The sequence below is a fragment of the Hippopotamus amphibius genome, chromosome X (assembly GCF_030028045.1).
Source record: "Hippopotamus amphibius kiboko isolate mHipAmp2 chromosome X, mHipAmp2.hap2, whole genome shotgun sequence".
Classification (NCBI taxonomy): Eukaryota; Metazoa; Chordata; class Mammalia; order Artiodactyla; family Hippopotamidae; genus Hippopotamus; species Hippopotamus amphibius.
The window spans coordinates 39856124-39879047 of record NC_080203.1 but is presented as its reverse complement, the minus strand read 5'-3'; the positions used below and the strand labels follow the sequence as shown (position 1 = coordinate 39879047).

General features: G+C 44.1%; 1 protein-coding gene across 14 annotated transcripts in view; it reads left to right on the top strand.

Moving 5' to 3' along the window:
• TMEM164 (transmembrane protein 164) overlaps nt 1-22924 on the top strand; it is a 165784-nt gene that overhangs the window by 4446 nt on the left and 138414 nt on the right. The window contains exon 1 of one of the 14 annotated variants that reach the window (XM_057718203.1): nt 12718-13102. The exons of the other annotated variants lie outside the window; for them this stretch is intronic. The gene's annotated coding sequence lies outside the window, so the exon portion shown is untranslated. Of the gene's footprint in view, nt 1-12717; nt 13103-22924 lie in introns of those variants that run through there. 14 annotated transcript variants of the gene reach the window in all.

The following is a 22924-nucleotide window of genomic DNA, read 5'->3' as shown; positions in this document are numbered from 1 at the left end:
GTAAGTTTGTAACAAGGACAGTATTGCTTTAGGCCAGGAAATGAAAGAGTTGGAGGGGAAGTGGTTAGTCTCCTTACCTCCCATTTTTCAGTCTGTAAAATATTTATCCCCAAGGCCTTGTTACAGAGACCCTCGTCAGAGCCATGCTGCCTTTGGGTAACTGCCAGCTCTAGAAGCATAAGGAACGGCAGTTCTTGTGTCTGAGTTCTGTTCTTGATTAATAGTCCTGCTGTCTGGTTTCTTTTTGGCCTTGTCTGGTATCTCAAGGGCCCTGGAACTGGGGGCTGGTAGAGGTTTGTATGCTTACAGCAGCACCTTCTCACATCTAAACTCAAGCTGGTGATGCTTGAGGGTTCTCGGGATCAGCAAGCACCAGGATTAATGCACTGTTGTTAAATCCCTTGCTGAATATCAGTGGTGTTTACCCATCACAGCAATAAGTATTTCTTCAAGCATGGCTATTATTTTGGCAGGTCTGGGGGACAGGGAATGAATTTACTTACTGATTATGCAGTTTACCAAAAAAAAAAAAAATCACTCAGCAAGTTAGTACAGAGGTGGCTTTAGAACCGAGCTGCCACAGTGGGAATTGGGGTTTAGCAGAAAGAGATTCTCACGGCTATTTAAGTCCTAAAATCTACAGTTTCTTAGCAGAAGGGTTAAAACGCCAGGCAATTTGACTGATTGTGTCTGTAAAGACTGGTGGCCTTTTATCTCCTTTGCATCCAGTTACATTGTCTCGGTCTCAGGAATCTAAGGAAAAGATGGAATTTTGGATGTCTTGTCTAAGTGTCCACTTCTGGTTGGTTCTGTATGGGTCTGTGTCAATATCTCCTGATTGGGCGCTGAACTTAGTGGGGCACAGCATATGGCTTAACCCTCTGCGTCTCTGTGCATAAGGCAGGCTGGATCTTAGCTGGACATTTGCCAAGTAATTGATGCTATTGACCCCGCAGCGCCATGCTGCTGGTTTTTAGCCTATAATACCTGGTGAGCCCCATTCTTTTTTTAGAGTTGGCATTGCTATTTTATTTTTCTGTCTTTATGATGTGTTAGAAGGCTGATTTCCACCAAATGTGGCTAACCTGCTTTTGTCCCACTGTCTATTTTCCTGCTTCTTCCCTCTTTGCTGGAAGTATAGAATAGCACATATTGAAAATGGTCCTCAGCTTTTTGTGACACCTTTTGGAACTCACTGAATATACACGGGTGTGTTCCATTTGCTCTGTGATGGATTTGTTTTAGAGAAAACCTGATAGATTTGAGAACTAGGCTTTTTGTCCTCCGCCTCCTTGACTTCAGACCAACCACACCTCCTCATCCCCATCTGTTGTCTGGAGCGCTGATAACTGCTCCTGCTTGCAATTGACGTTGGTGGGTAATGGGTACAATGAGGGATCCAGCCATCTGCTGACGGCTTATCAGATGGACTGTGTCCTATGTCATCAGTGCAGGGGGACACAAGGGGATGATGTTTATGTGGGCCTCAGCAGTGAGACATGACATTCCTTTTTCATTTGTTTTGTTTTTCTCCCCAAGGAAATTTGCAGAGAATTTTTCCATCTTTCACTGTTACAGTCTTTGGTGGGGGGGAGGGGGCGTCCATTATAAAGGGAAGTGGTATGGATCGGTGCATTAAACAACCCACAGACAGCCCTGGGATTTAAAATTATGATGCTAGTTTTGCTCCTGGCTTGCTAAGGAACCTGAACAAATGATTTAACCTTTTCCTATCTCTATCTTCGTCCTGAAACGGGCTACGTGGAAACAAAGCATTTTAATCCTCTGAATAACTGTGGTCACTTAAACAGAGACACCCGGTACAGCTGATCAGAGCTGGCATGTGACTGCTAGATTTCTACCTTCGACTCAGAAACTGACAAACCTCAACACCTTTTCCCCTTTCTTAATAGCTATTAGAATCCATTCCTCTAATGGTTTCTGTTGCTTTTCTCTGGATCCTTGCCAGTGCCTGCACACCCTTCTCATGCACAGCCTATAAAACTGGGTACTGGGACCAGAGGTCCAGTTCACACCCAGCAGAGAGGAAAGATTTCCTTCTCAGCCTTTTCTTGCTGTGCACCTGTTAATACAGCCCAGCGGGGAGCTTGCTATTAAGTAACAGTGTGTGGCTGGCTCCTCCTCAGGGGGTGATCCACAGGCTCCCTGGATTTTTGTCCCTTTGCCATAGATGTGCTTCCTTCATCAGTGTCTTCGTGGGATCTGTTGTGAGTTCCTCCCCTCTGTAGATCCTCCTGAAGATTCTCCTCTGTGAAGCTTTCCAGCTGACCTTGACTACACAGTTATTCCACTCATTCCAGTAACACCTTTTGTCCTCCTTTCCCGACCCTCTGAATATTCCTCAGACTATTTGGCTCTTTAACATACGCCTTTGTGTACACGTAGGTAATTCAGAGAGTGTTCGAGTTGGTCGCTTGTTTTTACATATTCTTTCATTCTCCACCATTAGCATAAACACTTTTCTTTAAGGAAAGGAGTAGTGTTTTTTTTCTCCCTCTGTAATTCCTTGCAGAGCTTAATACAATAATACTGTACATGCACATTAATTGTTTAATGTGTGCATGGCTAATGCTGGCTGACTGGCTGACTGACAGAGCTGACGTTTTTTTTCTTTTTCCGTCTGGTGGTTCTGTCTGTGTTCCCTCGAGGTCTCATGGGCACTGTTCCTATGTCTCCTGTGCCCATTAAGAGAGTTTCCTGTCTGTTTTTTGAAATAACCAGAGAGAGGTGGTTTTGTCTCCAGCTCACACATCTTTTTGTTGAATTTCCATCACAAAGAGCTGGTTATTAGGAATTGCAGCCCACTCTCTGCCCCAGGTATCTGCTCGCTTTCATTGCAATGAGGAAATTATGCTGTTGGATCTGGGTCTTAAATCCCTTGGTTCAACATCTGGAAATGTCTACTTTCTTCTTTTCCTTCTTTAATATCAGACACATTAAAAAATGTTATTAGGCCAGTGACTCACTTTCCATCTCTTTCTCCCCTTTTGTATTTTTCAATAGGTAGCTCACTGTCTTCATGCCTCATTGAAATACTCTCTGCCAGAAGAGCCAGGCTTCTCAACTTCTGGTCTTTCATCTTTTTTTTTTTTTTACTTTATTTTTTTCAGCTTTGTGAGGTACGATCCACAAAGAGAATTGTAAGATATTTAAAGTGCACAACGTGATGTTTTGATGTATGTATACACTGTGAAAGGATTCCCCACCATCCATGGAGTTTATTAACACATCCATGGTCTTTCATATCTTTTGTTAAGTTGAGAGCATCTTCTGCCAGTAACTGGATAAGTGGACCTGAAGAGACTATGGGTGTGGAGTACAGTGCTTTGCGAACTTTCTTTGTGAAAGATTCCCTTGGAAGCTTGCTCTAATGCAGATGCCTGGCTCTCTACTCAGGGAGTCTGAGTACTCTAAGACCTATAGGGTGAAGATGGGAATCTGTATTTATTATCAGGCTCCCGACTGATTCTGATGCCAGTGAGCATTGGACTCCGCTCAGAGAGAAATTATCTAGTGGCTAAAGAGTGAGGTGGGATATTGGTTCAAATGCTTTTCCTGACTGGCGTGAATCTGGTGGCTTTTGGGCGGGCATTTAGTCTTCTGGTAGTACCTCAGTATTTATGTGGGTGTTAAATAATGTGGCTGAAATTAGAGGTTGAGGGCCCCCGAGTTATTGTGAGGTGGATTTTAAACTAGTTTTAGAGTTCTAGTGGTTTGTTGGGTGCCTAGGGGTTATGTCAGTGGAGGATTTCGGTCAGACTTCCTTTGACATCTTCCAGGCCTTCTACACTCCCTTCCTATCCTTCCAGTGTCTTGAGATTTTTGGGAATTAACAAGAGGAAGGACTGACACAGAAGTATTGCATGTTAATTTTCTATGTGCAGGACTTTTGTTTTAAATGCTCATGGGAATGTATTCATTCTTGTATCCATTCAGCAAACATTTATCCAGTGCCTGTTGTGTGTCAAACATTGTGCCAGGCACTGGAGATTCAAAGGTAAATAAGAGGGCTTCCTAGGTGGCGCAGTGGTTGAGAATCCGCCTGCCAATGCAGGGGACACGGGTTCGAGCCCTGCTCCAGGAAGATCCCACATGCCACGCAGCAACTAAGCCCGTGAGCCACAACTATTGAGCCTATGTGCTGCAACTACTGCAGCCCACGTACCTAGAGCCTGAGCTCCGCAACAAGAGAAGCCACAGCATTGAGGAGCCCGCGCACCACAACAAAGAGTAGCTCCCACTCACTGCAACTAAAAAAAAAAAAAGCCCACGCACAACAAAAAAGACACAACACAGCCAATAAAATACTAAATGAATAAATAAATTAAAAAGTGAATAAGAAACCTTCTTTGCCTTCATGTCGCTCACAGTTGAGATGAGACAGGCAAGAAAAAAGATCAACTAAACTACAACATGACATGTACGGTAATGGATTTGAACAAAGCATAGAGGACAGAGGCTCTTTTTTTTTCTCCTAGTGCAATTTAGGAAAGCTTCCTAGAAGAGGTGACATTTGACTCACGGAGGAGACGTTAGCTCCTTGAGAGCATAGGCCCTCGTTTGTCTTATTTTCTATTCTAGTGCCTCTTAGGGGGCCTGCCTCATAGTAGGTGTTCAATAAACGTGTGAATGAATGAGTAGGAGGGCACCTGATGTTGCAGGAAGGAAGGAGATTCTAGGCATAGGAAACAATACATATAAAGGCACAGAGTTGCTTCCTTTTTCACAGGAAAGCTGCTCAACTCTTACTTGGAGTCATTTGATTGTTATTGTCAGGGGCAGATTTTTTTTCGTATTTCTCCCTTGGCAAACCAAGTAAAACTCGAGGAATGCTCTGTCATTTCTGGCCTGTTGATAAGGCAGCCGCAGTTGCCCATGAGTCCTTGATAGGGGGCTTGTGAGATAGAGAATTGTGTTCTCTGTGCTGTCTCAAGGAGGGCTCACATGGTCAAGGACAGACACACAGAACACTGATGAGAGTGCACGGACATTAACTACAGGAAATGAGATAGCAGGCATCCCACCTGCGACCAGAAGGTGATTTTTAGTGGCTCATGGGATGGATGCTACCCCCACAGTGGTCCACAGCAGAACTGATGAAATGTGATGCTGTCCTTCTACCTTTCTCTTTTCTACTCCATTTTCCCTGCTTGCAAGCCTTTCCCCCTCCGACTCACCTCATCCAAATTTGCCTCTGTCCAGAGTACTCAAGGCTCCGAAACAACCCCTTCTATTGGTACATTTCGAAATGCCTGTTTCATCAGAGGAGGTCATCAGAAGAGGCCAAGGAAATCAGGAAGAAGTCAGTTCCATTTAGGAGGTTCACACTGAAGTTTGAATGGCTCATAGACTCAGCTGGGTGGAGGAGGGCAGGAATTGTTAAAAGGGCCTTGTTACCCTTACTCTAGTTGGTGGAGTGTGTCCCATTGTTTTTGAGCAGGTGGCCTTTTCCACTTCCTTACCCAGTTTTTGGCCTCCTTCCCCCGAGTTGGGGTTATCGACGTCTTGTTACCCTACTTGCTGGACCCCCAGGGTAAGTCTCCCTCCAAGGTGCTTGGATCCGAAGGCCTGGGGAGGACTTCTCCTCTTCTGGGTATGGTCCTCTCTGTTTACTCAGCTCTTTCCCACCTAAAGAGCTGCCAGCTAAACAGGGTGTGGGTCGCATATCTGTCTGTATGTGGTGTGTCAAGGGATGTAGACCCGTTGCGAACCCGAGATCCTGAAGGGGAGGGTTGGAGGATCACTCCATTGGCTGTGATTTCTTAACAGTAGCTACTGGAGCAAATGCCAGAGGGCGGAAGGGTAGGATGAGTCTGGTCCTGGGTCTGGTGGCTCTGCGGAAAGGGAATAGATGGCAGGAGACAGGAGGCAGGAGGTTAGAGAAGATTGGCCTAAAGGACAGAAACAGTTCAAGCCATATCCTGTGGGCAGGTGTTTAGGTGGGTAGAAGAGCGAGAAGTGGGATTATCTGGAGGAGAAAGGAAGCATGAACCCATTCTAATTCCATCCCGATGCCTCTAGTCTCCCTGTCTCCATCACATATCAGTGGGGGTATAAACTCAGGGTGTATTTTGCCTGTGAATTGAATCGCCTTTGCCAGTGGACCAGCTGTGTTTGCAGAAAGACTCTGTGCTCAGGCTGTTGCTAGCAAAGAGACATTTCATTCAGGTGCTGATTAAATAAGGCGCAGAGCCAGATTGCACATTAAGGCCCTTAACTACGGCTCTGGGAGCCCTGGGTAAACACTTATTAGATGTTCTGGGCAGAGTATTAGCGGAGGCTGCTGGACATGAGGTGCTTTCTTCAGAAATCAGGTTGAGGGAAACAGGCTAGGAGAGACTTCTAGAAAGAGTCTTAATCCTCTTTTCCTAGATTCATCAGATCCGAGCTGCTGGCATGTACATGGAAGGGCGAGACAGGTTTCCTCATTGGCATTTACTTGTGAAATTCTCACTGAGACCCAGTAGGTTTGGATTGGGACACAGCAAGGAGCCTGGCTAAGCAGGGCAATAGGAATTCCTCCTTTTGCTGACGCAAGTTCAGTTTAGTGGATTGAGCTTTTGGACCATATTTGCTGGGTTTGTATTTGAGCTCCATCATCACGTGACCTTAGGCATGATACTTAACTGCTATCAATGTCAGTTTCATCTGTAAAATGGGAGTAATAATAGTACCTACCTAACAGGGCTGTTATGAGGGTTAAATGAAATAATTTAAATCAAGCATGTAGCAGAAATTCTGGCTCATTGTCAGCACCCAATAAATGTTATCAGTTTTTCATAGTACAGTTGGCCCTCTGTAAGTGTGGGTTCTACTTTTGCAGATTCAGACAACTACAGATCGAAAATATTCGCGGAAAAAAAATACCAGAACGTTTGAAGCCACAAAACTTGAATTTGGTGTGCACTGGCAACTAGTTACATTTCATTTACATTATCTTTCCAACTAAAATACATTGCATTTATATTGTATTAGGTATTATAAGTCATCTAGTGATGATTTAAAGTTTACGGGAGCGTGTGCGAAGTTACATGCAAATACGACAACATTTTATGCTAGGGACTTGAGCATCCACAGATTTTGGTATCTGTTGTGGGGGCGGGGGGTGTCCTGGAACCAATCCCCTGTGGATAGCAAGGGACGGCTGTAGTAGTAGTAGTAGTGCAGTATATTTCAAGGCATACTGGGTAAAAGCCGACTCTAGGGTGGTGAAGGCTTGGGTTCAAATCCAACCACTAGCTGTATAGCCCTGGGCAAGTTATTTAACCTCTCCGACCCCTAGTTTCCATGTTTGTAAAATGGAATAATAATTATACCTACCCTGCAGAGCTGTTGTAAGAATTAAATGAGAAAAAATGAGACAGTACTAATAAAGCACTTAAGATAGTAGACAGTCAATAAATTTTTTGCTGTGATGTGTTGTGTGATGACAATAATGAGCTCTGTTATCCTTATTACGGCTGCTGCTGCTGCTGCTGCTGGGAGCTTGGATGCCTGATGCTGGGATAAGATGATAGAGATTAGATACAGGAAGGCAGCTTTAAGAATCTCACGCCCCCCCAGAAATCTCACCCAAGAGAAGCTTCCCTGGTATCTTTGTTTCATGTGGTAGGCAAAAATATTGGTTCCATGAAGTTGGCACCCATATAATCTCTGCAGGGCAGGGTTGCTTGACTGTTTGAGACCTAAGGACAGTTTTACGGGGAATTTGGAAGTTACCGTGAATCACCCAGTCTTTTCTGAAGCATCTGGAGGGTGGCTGTCATTGGTAGGAAGCTTGGCTTTCCAGGGACCTCTGGGCTTAATTATTGCTGCTTTTCATCAATGGGCTGGCTCTCTGGTGCCAGCTAGCTTGAGATTGGTAGCCTAGGAAACCAACAAGTACATGACAGAAGCAGGAAAGGAGTGGTTTGGGGGTGGGCAGAGACAGGTGCATGGATTTAGTTTTTACTTTTTCATTACTTTCTTTTGCCTGAGGGGAGTGCAGCTTTCTCAAGTGCCGCCTGTTCCCAAGGTTAAGAAATAATTGGAAGAGGGAGGGCTGCTCCCAGACCTCCTAGGAGAAAGGCAGGTTAAAAGGTTAAAAGCAGACCAGTGCCTTGCCTGACATGTCAGCAAATGGACAAAACAAACAAACAACAACAACAACAAAAAACAATTCAGTATCTCCCGGATATGGGAAACCTCTCATTTTCAAGACCCTTTCAGAACTGGGGCCTCAGCTGCCAGCCACTAAAGGGAGGCCCCCTTTTAATGAAGTGCAGCCTTCCAGGGTCATGTGATTTCACAGCCTTGGGGTTGGGGTGCCCCACCCCAGTAAGGCTGTTGGGAGGCCTCCAGGCATATTCCCAAGCATCATGGGTAAATAGGCAGTTCCTTAGGCTAAGGTCAAGTTTTCTGTGATAATCCTGGTTCCCTGGGAGGAGCTGGCTTGGAGGGCGTTCCTACAACAAAGAGCCACCCTGAGAAATTAGGGGAGACGGTACCAAAGGGTCTTCTTCATATCACCACTTGCTTCTTGTGGCTTTGCATTTGTCAAGAGTTTCCTTTTTTAAGTCCCAGGCACTGGAGTGTGTGCACCTGCCTGTTGCTGACTTCATTGCCTGCGGCCTGCAGGAATGTTTCTCAGGGTCATGTGCACAAGTGCCTTTTTATCTTCAGCACTTTTACACTTGGCCCCTCGGGCTGCCGCAGCCTCCGCTGGCTGCTCCTCTCCCGCTTTCCCAGGTCCCCAGTCGCAGGAGGACTTTCAGGGCCCCCTGAGGAAAGGGGCTGCTTTTACCTTCGGATTTCCATTCCCCTCGCCGCAGTGCACTGGACCTTGCACTTCAGCTCTCCTCAGAATAGCCCGGCATGCTAGCACCAAGCCAAGGTCATGTTTCCCTGTTTGCTGGTGGGGTTTCTGGCCAGTGAGCACGGAGAATGGATTGACCCCCAGCGCTGTGGCTGTCCTTCCAGGCAGGGCTGTGGGGGGAGGGGAGAGGTGCTGTCTTGGGCCTGGGAAGTCAGGGGTGACCTTTAGACCAGAGGCTTGCATTCGCTTAGCGGGGAAGAATGCGAAGCCCGCCGGGGCACAGAGTCTCCTGCCTGGCTGAGTGGTGTTTGGCCATGCCTCACAGCCGGGCTGTGTTTGCTCAGATGGACACACGTGGAAACCAGGCTGGGATCATCTTCCCAAGTTTCTTACTCCCCGCTTTGGGTCTGAACTGAAAAACAATTTGCAAAGTACACCGTGGTCCGCACCTGTTGTTTTATTTTTCATCTCCTTTTCCACCGCCAGTTTGCAGCGAGCTGAGGATTAATCCTGTCTCCTCCTACTTACATTTCTCTTTTGTTTCCCTTGGGGTTGGGTTCTCACTTTCCAGTAATAACTGTCCATGGACACTAAGGACAGTTGGTGCCGTTGCTCACTTAGGGTCCCCAGACCTTTTTAAACACCATAAACTTGGAACAGGGTCAGATGGACAAAAAGGAGTTAAATTTAAGAGAAAGAGCTCATGATAATTTTTGGTTATCTCTGTGCTCTGAAAGTGAGAAGTTGTAGTGATAATAATACTTGTAACATTTTGAGCAGGTATTATGCTCCAGGCACCTTGTCCTGAAGTCTGTTGCCTATATATTACCTAATTTGCAGCCTGCCACAAAAAGGTCATTTTTGTTTTATCTAATTCTTCTTTCTCTTGGTTCCAGCTGATTTTTCCTTTGCTTGACTTATAGATACTGGAGAAAATATTCTAGCAATAGTTTTCTCTCTTTTAAAATTATTTATTTATTGGCTGTGTTGGGTCTTCGTTGCTGCACATGGGCTTTCTCTAGTTGCGGCGAGTGGGGGCTCCTCATTGCGGTGGCTTCTCTTGCTGCAGAGCACGGGCTTTAGGCATACGGGCTTTAGTAATTGTGGTGCGTGGGCTCAGTAGTTGTGGCTCGCGGGCTCTAGAGCACAGGCTCAGTAGTTGTGGCACACGGGCTCAGTAGCTGTGGCTCACGTGGGCTCAGTAGTTGTGGCTCGCGGGCTCTACAGCACAGGCTCAGTAGTTGTAGTGCGCGGGCTTAGTTGCTCCGTGGCATATGGGATCTTCCCGGCTCAGGGATCGAACCCATGTCCCCTGCATTGGCAGGCAGATTTTTAACCACTGCACCACCAGGGAAACCCTAGCAATACCTTTCTGGGTTGAAATGGCAGAGTGATGCCAAGTCAGAGCTGAAAAAAACCTCAGAGATCATCTCCTCCCTCGTGTTTTCAGATAAGCAAACCGAGGTGCAGAGAGGTGAAGGGACTTGCCCAAAGTCACACAGCTCAGTAGAAGCAGAGGTAGCTCTCCTGACTCCTAGTACATTGTCTCTCTAGTACCATACATGGCCTCCTTCCATTCCTAAGCATCCTAGCATAAAAGGAGCTGGACCTTTGTTCTTGGCCGCTGGTAGAGAAACAGAAATCTTATGTTTTTTGAGCATCTTTGTCTGTTACAGCCTCGAAAGCGAGAATCTCGTGGCTGCAGGCCACCTCTCTACCCGACTGCTATAGCAACTACTTTCTCAATGTGTTTTTCTGCCCTTGCTTCCTCTCTTCCACAGTGGAGCCAGGCCGCAGTGCCACCATTGCTCGCTGTTTGTCCTGGGCAGGTGGTCCAGGGAGTTGTGTATGCTCAGCGAGTCTGTATTTCAAGCCAGTGTGATCTGCTGCGAGATACTGGTTGTTTGGAAATGGGACCCATTCAGTTGGGGCTATAACTGAGGTCATCATTTCTTTCCTCTAATTAGAGACCTGCATCCTATCCTAGGGAACAGTTGTATGAGGCTTCACAGCAGGGGAGTGATATCAGAACCTTTGTCTGGCAGAAGTGATAAAGGTCAAAGAGGAGAAAGGTCAAAATAATCTGCCAGTGCAGTGGGAGAGGTCAGTTCATCTTGGTAAACAATGTAGAGTAACAGAAAGAGCACAGGGTTAAGTATTAGCCTGGGCCTTGGATGTAGGTTCCTGGTTGACAGAACCTAGTAGTTTTGGCTAGTCAGGTAGCCTCTCTGTGCCTAATCTTCTCATATAATGTAAAGTGTAGTAGTTAAGAGTTCAGGCTCTGGAGTCAGACTGGCCAGGTTCACATACCAGCTCTGCTGCTTTCTAGCTGTGTTGCTTTGGGTAAGTTACTTGACATCTCTGGGCCTGTTTTCTTCCCTGTAAAATGGGGATTATAGTATCAACTTGGTGGTTTCCTTATAAGAACTCAACGCATGGCTACGTGTAAAGTATTTAGACCAGTGTCTGGTGCACAGCAAGCGCAGAGTAAATATGATAACTGTGAGTTATGGCTGTTGTATCTGTAAGATAGGGATGACCTTTGCCCTTCATACCTCACAGGGTAAACATGACCATCAAGTAAAATAAGATATGTGAACGTGTCTTGTAATAGAAAGCACTATCTAAATAGGAAAAAATCATCTTGGAGGGCATGAACGTTCAAAGGATTATTAGCCCAGTGTTTTTAGGATCAGATATTGGTGGGTATTTCTTTCACAGTCTGGCAAAAGGAAGAACAGTAGGTTTATTTGTAGGGTTATATAACTGCTGGGGCCATCAAGCAGTGCATGTCCTGCTTTTCCCCTCCTAGTGTACTTAAGGTGCTTAAAAGCCAAGCAAAGTGGTTGGAGGATTTGGAGTGAAAAACAAGGATTATGAGACTTTTCCTTCACAGCCCCTATCTTAGTTAATGGCACTGCAGTCCATCAGTGACCCAGGTTAAGTCCCTTGAAACCTTGACAAATTTCTGTTCCTGTCTTCCATCATCATAGTCTCTGAGTCATTTCGATTCTGTCTTCCATCATTTCTCCCATATGTCTCTTCCTTTTCTTCTTTGATTCCTCTGACCTAATTCCTGTGGTTGTTTACCATCATCATTGCCACCAGCATCTGGCTTAACAGCAGCCTCCTGACTGATCTTCTCTTTAGGGGTCTTTCTGCTCTGTCCATCGCTTACACTGCTGCCAGAAATGATACAAGGAAAATTCATGTGGGGTCTTGCCATTCCCTTGCCTAAAAGCCTTCAATAGCTCCCCAGTTGCCTTCAACAAAGAGAGCAGACAGCTAGATAAATACACCTTACTGTGTTCCAGACCAACCGTGCTCATCAAAACATGAGCATGCTTTCTTAATGTGTGTCTCCATGTAGGTTCAAAATCGTCTTTAGCATAGTATTTTAGGCAACTACTATCACTCAGTCAGAAAGTGGCAGATAGATAAAGCCTTTAGAGAAAGCCCAAACTCCTTATGATAGGATTCAGAATATTCAATGATCTTGGTACATCCTTTCATATGTGCTCTGATCCAGCCACATGTACCATAAACTTGCAGGCTTCTTTTACTCAGAGTTTATACTTTGTTCGTGTTGTACCCTCAGCCAGAAATACTTTCTTTTCTCTTTCTGTTGAGATGCCAGTCATCACTCAAGGCTCAGCTTAAACATTCCCTCTTGTGAAGCTTTCTTCGAGCCTTCATGCCAGATTTAGCCACTCTTGTCTATTTTAGCATTTTATTCTGCCTTGGATTACATAATTGTTTATGTCTCCCCCCACCATCCTTAGTTTGTGTGTTCCCTGAATGTAAGATCTGTGTTTTATTGACTTTTTTTCTATCCCGCATAGCATCTAATACATCCTAGACTCCTAATTTAAAAAAAAAAAATTAATTGAGTCTAGTCCATTCCCTTTGTTTTTTGGCTGAGGAAACGGAGGCTTAGAGGAAAAGTCAGGTATTCATTTGGGGATTTGTTGAGTCTCAGATGTTTGAGATGTCAAGGCTGGAGTGAACAGCAGGCAATCGAGATGTGGTTGGGCTGACAATGCAATTTAGGAGGCATTCGTTTAGAGAAGATGGAAGGAGAAGATGCAAACATCATGCAAACCAGGGAAGAGAAAGAAGAACAGGATTCTGTGAAATGCCTAACTTTGTGGGCAGAAGAAAAGACTCAATGGAGCAGAAGTGGAAAGACACCCAAGGTGGAAGGAGTTTCAGGAAGCATGTCCTCTATGTCATGTGAGGCAAAGAGGTTGAGACCGAGGAGGACTTGAGAAAAGGAAGTTGGAATTGGTGAGTACAGGCTGGTCCTGTGGCCAACCGTCCACCCACTTCTAAATAGTTACCTTAGAAATGTTTGTGTGTGAAGAGTTGTGTGCATGGACGTTACGGCATCAGAGAAGATTGGGAAACGGCCCGCCAGTGGCAAAATGGTAAATCCGGCCAGTGGAATATTGTGCAGCTTTTAAAAGGGAGGCCGATCTCTGTATTCCCTTTGAAAGATGTTTACAATATATTGTTAAAACAAACAAACAAAAAGAGGAACTGCAGAGCACTATGTATGATAGGAGCCTGTTTCCTAAGAAAACAAACCAAGCCCTTTTATATGTGCATGTTTCTGAGCACGTTGGAAAAGCCTAGAAGAATGTGTACCCAATAGTGTTTACTCCTGAGTGATTAGGGAAAGGGCGGACACCCTCACTTTATACTTAACACATTTCTGTGTTGTTTGAATTTGGTGTAAGTACAAATTTCCTGAGTAATGAAGAAGAAATATTTTTGTAAAGAAAGAAGATGGTTGGCAGCCTGGGAGAGCAGTTTTAGTAGAAGAGAGTCAGCGGATGAAGGAAGCCAACTCACGAGAGAAGATCTGGCAACTGAGAAAACGTCACGTGTTTGGGAAGCTGTGCCCACAGGCGCCTTGCCGCCTGTGTGGCTGGTGGGGGTGAGGCAGGGGGCACAGAGAGGCGCTAGAACGAGGCAGCGACCCCATGGCTAGGAGGGTCAGCTGAAAGGGGAGGGATCAAGTAGAAGAGTAGCAAGGTGGCCTAGAGGCAGGCAGAGGCTGATGAAGAAGGAATGAAAAAAGCAAACCAAGGCGGGCGTGTGTATATATGCGGGGGGCAAGGGAGAGGATGGGGTCGGGGGAGAGCCTGGCTGGGGGCCCAGCTGCAGAGGGAGCGGGGAACACTCATAGCTGTAAGGAGACATCTGGATGAGGCAACGAGTAGCGCACTTAAGAAGGGACAAATTAAACATCGATTTTAGGACTAGAGAAGCTTCCCCGGAAAGGATGAGATCTCAGGCCTCAATAGAGTGGTTGGGGCAGAGACTGGACTAGCTAACCGCCTTTTCTGACTAACTGAGGGTTAAGAAAGCCCCTCTTTGTTTAAGTTTTGGTGGCCAAAAATGTGTTGGCAGTGGCAGAGTTATCTTGATGGCTCAGAGATAGCCTGATGAGTGACCGAAATGGAATTTCTGTGGCTTTACAGGCCTCCGAGTTATCTGCTGGACCTGTCGCTAAGTTTGGGACGAAAGGTGGAGATGGAGAAGGCGGAGGCTAGGGGTCCTCAGCGCTGGCTGCACCTACAGTCATTAAGGAAGCATTTAAAAATACCAATACCTGTCCCCCCCCACCCCGTTCTTATCTGATTGTCTGGGCTGGGGGCCTGGACACCAGCAAGTTTTCAGGCTCCTCAAGTGATTCTAATAGGCAACTAGGATTAGAAACCACTAGTGTAGAAGACGGGATTAAATGTGTTCTGAGCCTTGACTGGCCCTCGGAAGCATGTGCGCGTGTGCATGTGTGTGTGTATTTAACACTATTTCAATACATGTATTTTGTTCCATATATTCCTAAAGTCCGTGGTTGCATTACTAGTAAAGTCCTCATCACACTGTGTGCTCGTTAGTTGCTGGCCTATCAGGAGAGATCTAAGATGTACAACTCAGGAGTTCCTCAGTTATGATAACTGTGCCTACCAGGCCTCACACCAGGCCAGGTTAACTGACTCGCCCTGACTCATAAGGCTTGTAGGACGAGTGCCAGCGCTAGGCCCAGATCGGCTCCTTTTCCAGTATAGAGCAGAGCGCCTGGCCCCTGTGCGTTTACTCATTGTCACGTGAAGTGACAAGGAGCTTTGTTTTCTTGTGCAGTGCTGCTTTTTATTAAAAGCCCAGTAACGGTGAAATCTGACATATTCGAAGAGTCTGGTGGGAGAGAGGCTTGCGAACTGTCTGGCATGTGAAAAGCTTATGATATGCCAGGCATTGTGCAGCGAATCTGTATCCCTCCATGTTTATTATGCAGTTACTCTGAGCCGAGCATCATACCCGGGACTTGTGAGATACACAAGAAGTATCAGATATGGTTTTCGCTCCCCAGGGAGCTTATTATCAAGGCTTGTTTACAGTCTGATTACTGCATTTTTATGTGGAGAACTTAGGAAAATGCTACAGGTCAGAGGGCCTTTGAAGTTCCTGTAGTTCAAACCCTTCATTTTGCAGCGAGAGAAAGAAGCCCAGAGCGGGAAGCTACTCGCCCAAAGTCACACCACTTGGGACTGGCAGAGCCAGGCTGGGTGTGCCGGGCTGCCTCCCTTTGAGGTCCCTTTATTGCACTGTTCTGTTGATCAGTTGAAGGACAATTGAACCTAATGGCCCCTATTAAAACTTTAACGAGAATTCCACCTTGTACTTTATGTGCCCAGCTTCCTTATGGTTGAGGGAGGGGGTTTGCATTTTAGTCTTAGAACCTTGCCTGGGAAGGGCCAGCACTGGTTCCCACTGGAATCACAGCTCAGGCCCAAGAGGCCTTAAAGATGGCGAATTTTTCCTTTACTAAAACAACCACTGACTCTATCCCCTCTGTCTAATTATGGTGCTTTTTCTACTCTTTCTAAGAGGCTTTCCCAAGCTTAGTGCGTTTATGACTTTTCTGCCTCAGTCACTTCTTTTTTTTTTTTTTTTTTTTGGTTAACTTTTGTGAAGCTTACCTTAGAGGAAGGAGGTGCCTGATGTTATGTACGGGCCCGAGAATTAGTGCAGTGGGGTGGGTTCCTGGAGGTGTGAAATAACATCAGGCTGTTTCTTTTAGCCCTGTTCCCTGCCAGTTCCCAAGTCTAAAATTCAATTCCAAGTCTGGGGCTTTCTGTGAAGAGTCAGGTGTAATACAAGGTGGAGATTCTGCATTGCTCTTCCTTGAGCCCTTTGCTCAAGGATAGGGTTTAGGAAGCTGAGAGCTCTCCCTTCCGCTCTGCCAGGTTGTAGTAACAGTCACGACTAGTATTTATTGAACACCCTGTGGGATCAATGCTATTATTGGCATTCCCATCTTACAGATGAAGGTAATAAGATTCAGAGAGGTTAAGTAACATGCCCAAGGTCACACAGCTTGAGAGTGGCCAAGCTGATATGAACGGCTAGGTCTGGCTGACTCCAAGGCTGGTGTCGTTAACTATTAGGCTAGTAGAGTTTGTCATTTAAAGAGATTGCCAATCACATTCTTTGTATCGATGAAGAACAATCTGCCAATTTTCTGCAAGCCCATTTAAAGAACTAGTCAGATGTGAAAGAGTCCCGCGTAGTAGAGTTCTGTTCCACTGTGGGGCGGACTGTATTGGGAGACCTGCCTGTCACTAGCACTGCAGGGTCAGGTACGTCACTTCTCTTCTCTGGAATTCACTTTCCACATCTGTAAATGAGGGCTGGACCAGATGATACCTAAGGTCCCTCCCAGCTCATACATTTGATGACACTTGGGTTCATTTCTCACTTCCTGGCAGAGTGGAAAAGTCATGGAAGTGGATGAAGGACAAAATGCATCAGAAGTGCAAAAGTGGGGAGAATCGTGTAGTGTTCCCAGGAGCTTCCTGGATGGGTCAGTTAACCTAAAATGGCTTTACCATGTGTAGGCAGTTACACATGGGTTCTGGTTTTCCTCGGGAATTTATAAGGAAATGGTCTTTTCAGTTAGCTCCTTACTCATATGAAAAATTACCAGCTTTCTTAAAGTGGCATTATTTAATTTCAGGCCTTTGTAGTCACTAAAAGTATTTCGAAAGATCAAATAAAGATTGAAAGGGTAACTGGGCACTTAAATATGGGGTGCTCATATTTTATCGCTCTGGTTAGAATTACTAGAATTTGTGTTCTGTTTTGCAAGAGGGCTTTGGGAGATGGTGGTTTCTAGAAGACAAGCAATCTAAACAGCAGGCTGTACGTGCAACTTTTATCTCCCTTAAGAGTTGAAGAGCAGGTAGATCTGTAACTAGGCCTAGTGAGGTTGACCTTTCATTTATCTGTTTTGTCATATAAGAATCATCTTGTCTTCAAGAACACTTAAGGTTAATAATCTATAAAATCTATTTGAAGCTGCAGTTAGAATGGTAACTTTGACCTTAAAAAGTATTTTTATGTCATTGTTGGGGTGTGTGGGTGCGCCTGTTCTTGAACCTGGAAGCTCTTATTTTGGATCGTATGTGTATCAGTCAGTTTGCATCGGGCAGGGCCCTGAAGGGCTGCCCCCAAAGCCAGGCTCTTGTCTTCTCTTCTGCCCATTCAGATTAGGTACTGCTATCTGGAGAAACAAAATCATTTCCTCAGGGACAGGAAGGGAAAGCCCTGACAGGTGGGCTGTGATGGCACTGGTGCTTGGCACATAGTCCGTGTGGCAAAGGTATTAGCCTTCTGCTCACTGGTCCCAGGTCAAAGCCCTTGGGATATTCCTCACTTGTGGGCCATCAGGTCGGTTAGCCTGGCAGTTAGCCTAGCCATACAGAAGGAGTTAAAAACTGGGTGGCATCAAAACCCAAGCTGCAGGCACATCCTGTTCTGCTACCAACCCGATTTCACCTTATTCGTGATCACCTGGGTCTTCATACGCTCATAAGAGTGTACGTTCTGGCCATGATTATCTTGGTTTTCAGATCAAGAGTGGGTGAAATGAGGGCACACAGGGGCAGTATTTCTGTGGGTTTTTAAAAAAATGTTGCTCAGTCATGCCACAAAATGGCAGCAGCATTTTCTGCGGCTACATCATAAACACTCACTCGGATGCCCTGCTGGCCTGCTGAGTTTTCAGTCTTCCAGTCACACAGTGATTGCTTGCATTCCCCTTGGAATTGTGGCCTCTGGCCTCAGAAGGAGAATTGAAAGCCATAGCTTCATACACGTAGTACCCACTTCCCTCCTTTCTTTCTTTTCTAGCTTGGTGCAGGGCTTTGCAGACAGATCTGGGTTTGAAGCTAATTTCTGTCACTCATGAGCCCCGTGCTTTAAGTAAGTCACCTAATCACTGTCTTGTCTGTAAAATGGGGCTTAAAATTCTCTCTCTCATCAAGTTGTAGAAAGACTTTAAATGAGTTAATATTGGTAACGTGCGTGGAATATAGTAGGTGGTCAAACAATGTTAGTTACTGTCTATCCCCTTCCCCGCAAAAAGTGGAGCCAGTAACAAGTAACAGCCTTTCTTCGAGTATCTCCAGATGCTCTCCTGGCATTAGTCTGCCCTAAGGGGCTGAGGTTTGCCATGTCTTTTGCTGATGAAGAGTAATCATCCAGAACTCTGGATTTCATCCTCACAGGAAGCTTGAAGTTGTTGACTTTTGCTGCCAGTTAAAAGAGTTGGGAAGATTGGGGCGGAAATCTCCAGAGGAGAGGTGTATGCTTTTGCTAATTGCGCTGTAGACAGCAGGGTGTGTGAGTAATGAGCTGTATGTTGGGTGTGGGAGTTCAATGCCAGCCTAAGGGACAGCATGGGTGAGTTTCATTGGCTCCTGTGACAGGTGGCTCCCTTACGTTTTACCCTTGAGATGTCTTGCAGTCCAGTAGTTTGAACCTCGGGGCTCTTGGTAATAAGCTTATTAACTACTTCTTCACAGCGATAATAACAGCTCGCATTTATTTAGCTCTTACTTTGTTCCAGGCACGGTCTAAGTGCTTTACGTGTATTAACTCATTTAATCCTCACAAGAATGCTAAAAGGTAGGGCACAAAACAGCTAAATATTGATAGCTTGCCAAAGTCTCACAGCTGGTGGTGGAGCTGGTTTTAGAAACTGGGCAGTCTGACACCAGACCCAAGGTCTTCACCAACTCTCCTGCAAAGTCTCTTTCTAGTCTTTTTTTTTTTCCTCTCTCTCTTTTTATTTACACGTTGTAATTGTTAGTTGCTGATGGCCAGGAATACAGTTGATCTTTGTTCATTTTTTTGTACCCAGCAACGTTGCTAAATGCTTTAAAATTAATTATAATTAATTTATCTGAGGATTCTTTTGGGTTCTCTATGTTGGTAATCATAATGTACAATGAATGAGACCTTTGTCTCTTCCTCTGCCGTCATTTTATTTTTAATATCATTTTCTTGCCATATCATTCTGCTTAAGACCTCTAGTATAATGTTTAATAGAAGTGGCAGTAGTGGGTACCCTTGTCTTTTTCCTTGTCTTAAATGATATGCTTTCAGTGTTTCACCATTAAGTATGGTGTTTGCTGTAAATTTTTTTGATATCTTTTATCAGACAATAGAAGTTCCCTTCTATTCTGAGTTTGCTAAAAAGTTGTTTTTTGTTAATCATGAATGGATGTTGCTTTTTACCAAAGGCTTTTTCCTTACCTATTGAGATGATCATATTGCTTTTGTTCTTTAATCTTTCAATGTGGTAAATTATGTTGATTTTCTAATATTAAACTAACTTTGCATTCCTAAAATCAAATGACCTTGATCATGAGGCATTGTCTTTCGTGTTCCTGAATATGGTTTGCTAGTATTTGATTTGGTGTTTTTACAACTATGTTCATGAATGAATCTGGCTCTGGTTTTCCTTTCTCATACTGTCCCTGTCAGGGTTTTTGGTATTTATGCTAGCTTCATGAAGTGGGTTGGGTAGTGCTTCTCATTTTCTAAACTCCGAAATAGTTTGCATGAGATTGGACTTGTTTCTTTTTTTAAAATAAATTTATTTATTTATTTATTTAATTTTTGGCTGTGTTGGGTCTTTGTTGCTACACACAGGCTTTCTCTGGTTGTGGTGAGCGGGGGCTACTCTTCATTGTGGTGCGCAGTCTTCTCATTGCTGTGGCTTCTCTTGTGGAACTCGGGCTCTAGGCGCATGGGCTTCAGTAGTTGTGGCACATGGGCTCAATAGTTGTGGCTCACGGGCTCTAGAGTGCAGGCTCAGTAGTTGTGGCACACGGGCTTAGTTGCTCCGCGGCATGTGGAATCTTCCTGGGGCAGGGATCGAACCCAAGTCCCCTGCATTGGCCGGTAGATTCTTAACCACTGCACCACCAGGGAAGCCCCTGGACTTGTTTCTTGAATGCTTGCTAGAACTTGCCAGTAAAACTATCAGGGCTTTGGTGTCTTCCTGTGGAAAGATTTTGGACTACTGATTGAATTTCTTTCATGATGATAGGAATTTTCAAGTATTCTCCTTCTTCTTTAATTAGTGTCGGTCGTTTGTTTTTCTAAGAATGTGACCATTTTGCATAAGTTTTCATATTTATTGGTTAAAAATTAATAGCCTCTTAACTATAGAAACTGCAGATATTAAAAAGATACCTCCCTTTTCATTTATAGCATTACTTATTTTTAAAAATCAATCTCACCAGAAATTTATAAGTTTTATTTACTATCTTTTGTAGGAAGCAATTTGGGCTTTGTTAATCCTCTTTATTTCTCTTTTGTTAATTTCTGCTAATTTAAGAAATTGTTTTTTTCTTTGAAAATAAATTTTTATTAGTTATTTTATATATATATATATGTATATTAGCATATATATGTCAACCTCAGTCTCCCAATTCATCCCACTACCACCCCCGGCTTTCCCTGCCTTGGTGTCCATATGTTTGTTCTCTGCATCTGTGTCTCTCCTTCTGCCTTGCAAACCGGTTCATCTGTACCGTTTTTCTAGATTCCACATATATGCATCACTATAAGATACTTGTTTTTCACTTTCTGACTCACTTCACTCTGTATGACTGTCTCTAGGTCCATCCATGTCTCTACAAATGACCCAATTTTGTTCCTTTTTATGGCTGAGTAATATTCCATTGTATATATGTACACATCTTCTTTATCCATTCATTTGTCAAAGGACATTTAGGTTGCTTCCATGTCCTGGCTATTGTAAGTAGTGCTGCAGTGAACATTGGGGTGCATGTGTCTTTTTGAATTATGGTTTTCTCTGGATATATGCCCAGTAGTGGGATTGCTGGGTCATGTGGTAGTTCTATTTTTAGTTTTCTAGGGAACCTCCATCCTGTTCTCCATAGTAGCTGTATCAATTTACATTTCCACGAACAGTGCAAGAGGGTTCCCTTTTCTCCACACCCTCTCCAGCACTTATTGTTTGTAGATTTTCTGATTATGGCCATTCTAAACAGTGTGAGGTGATACTTGTAGTTTTGATTTGCATTTCTCTAATGATTAGCGATGTTGAGCATCTTTTCATGTGTTTGTTGGCCATCTGTATGTCTTCTTTAGAGAAATGTCTTTTCAGGTCTTCTGCCCATTTTTTGATTGGGCTGTTGTTTGTTTTTGATATTGAGCTGCATGAGCTGTTTATATATTAAAAATTGTTTTTTAAACCAATTCAGAATACTTTATATTTTCTTTGAGTTTTATGTCTTGTTCTAACTTAAGTTGAATGCTTAGTTCATTTATTTTCAGACTTTATTTTACTATAAGCATTAAGGCCTAATAATTTTGAGCTACTGCTTTAGCTAGATCCCACAGATTTTGGTATGTAGTATTTTGTTATGTTGTTCAGTTCCAAGTATTTTATAATTTCCATTGTGATTTCTTAACCCATGGGATGTTTAGAAGGATTTTTTAAAAAATTTCTAAACATTTTTAAAGTTATTTTGTTGTCGTTTTCTAACTTAATAACATTGTGATCAGGGAATGTGGTTTCTGTGGTCTGGTTCTCTGAAATTTGATGAGACTTGCTTTGTGGCCCAGCATGAGGCCAGTGTTTACTGGATCAACCTTGTTAATTTTGCTGTTCTTTGACAGCCTTACCCAATTTTTCATCTGCTTACTCTATCAATTGTTGGAAGAGTTGTTAAAATTTACCACCACAAAGGTGGATTTATCTAGTTCTTCTTTTAGTTTTGTCAACTTTTACTTTATATATTTTGAAGCTATGTTATTAGGGGTAGTAAGTTACTTTTTACATTTCTTTGTTAGGTCCATTGATCAAATGTTCAATATAGGCGTTCCCATTGCAACTTAGCCTGTAGATAGATTAGTAAGGGTGACTTGGTGAAAGCAAAGCATCCCTTTAGGTGGGCTGGGTAAATTGGATTTTGAGCTCCAGGGAAGAAACACATTTAAAATCAGAATTGTACCTTCCCAGTTGTAGAATTAAATTCTTAAAGCAATTTGACTTTGCCAAACAAAATTAACACCCTCATATCCTCAAGTGCCAGAGGCTTTTTGTCATCATTAAAACAGTTTTGAAAGCTGTATTCCTTTTGGGTTGGGTGAGAGGTTGGGAAGGAGAACTTTATTTCTCTTGGGCCTTATAGACGTTACTGTTGGTTGATTAGACAGGTTTCAGACCCTTAGGCATTCTGCTTCTTATTGCCTAGCACTTTCTGTGGGACCTGGCTCAAATCCCGTTACCTCTCTGCCTTTTAGTTTCGATGGCTGTAATTATGTGGGTAATACTCATTCACCTTCCACCTGACAGGGGCGAGGTGTGCAGAAATTGAGATAATAGTTGCATAGGGATTCTAAATAATTAATCAGCTGGTCCGCTCACTCTGCAGAAAGAAAATCAAGTCTGTGGGAGACAAGCGCTCATGAGGCCCAAGCAACAGAAATGATGGCAATGACTACACCTTTTATTAGATTTTCGAATAGAATCAGATCACATGAAGCTGGAAGTCATACAGAGAGACAAATTACATTTGGTCACATTTGGGTGGGAATAGAACTTTTCAGCTCCAGCTCTTCAGCCGGTGTGGCTCTGTGAAATCTCATTTTCAGGCTCTGTTAGGGCAGCCGCTGATTCTGATTATATTTCTGAAATAACTCTGAGCTGGTCCCCTTTAATAACGCCTCCTTTCCTCCCAGAGAATTTCAAAGAAGGGGGAGCAGGTGAGCCAGTTA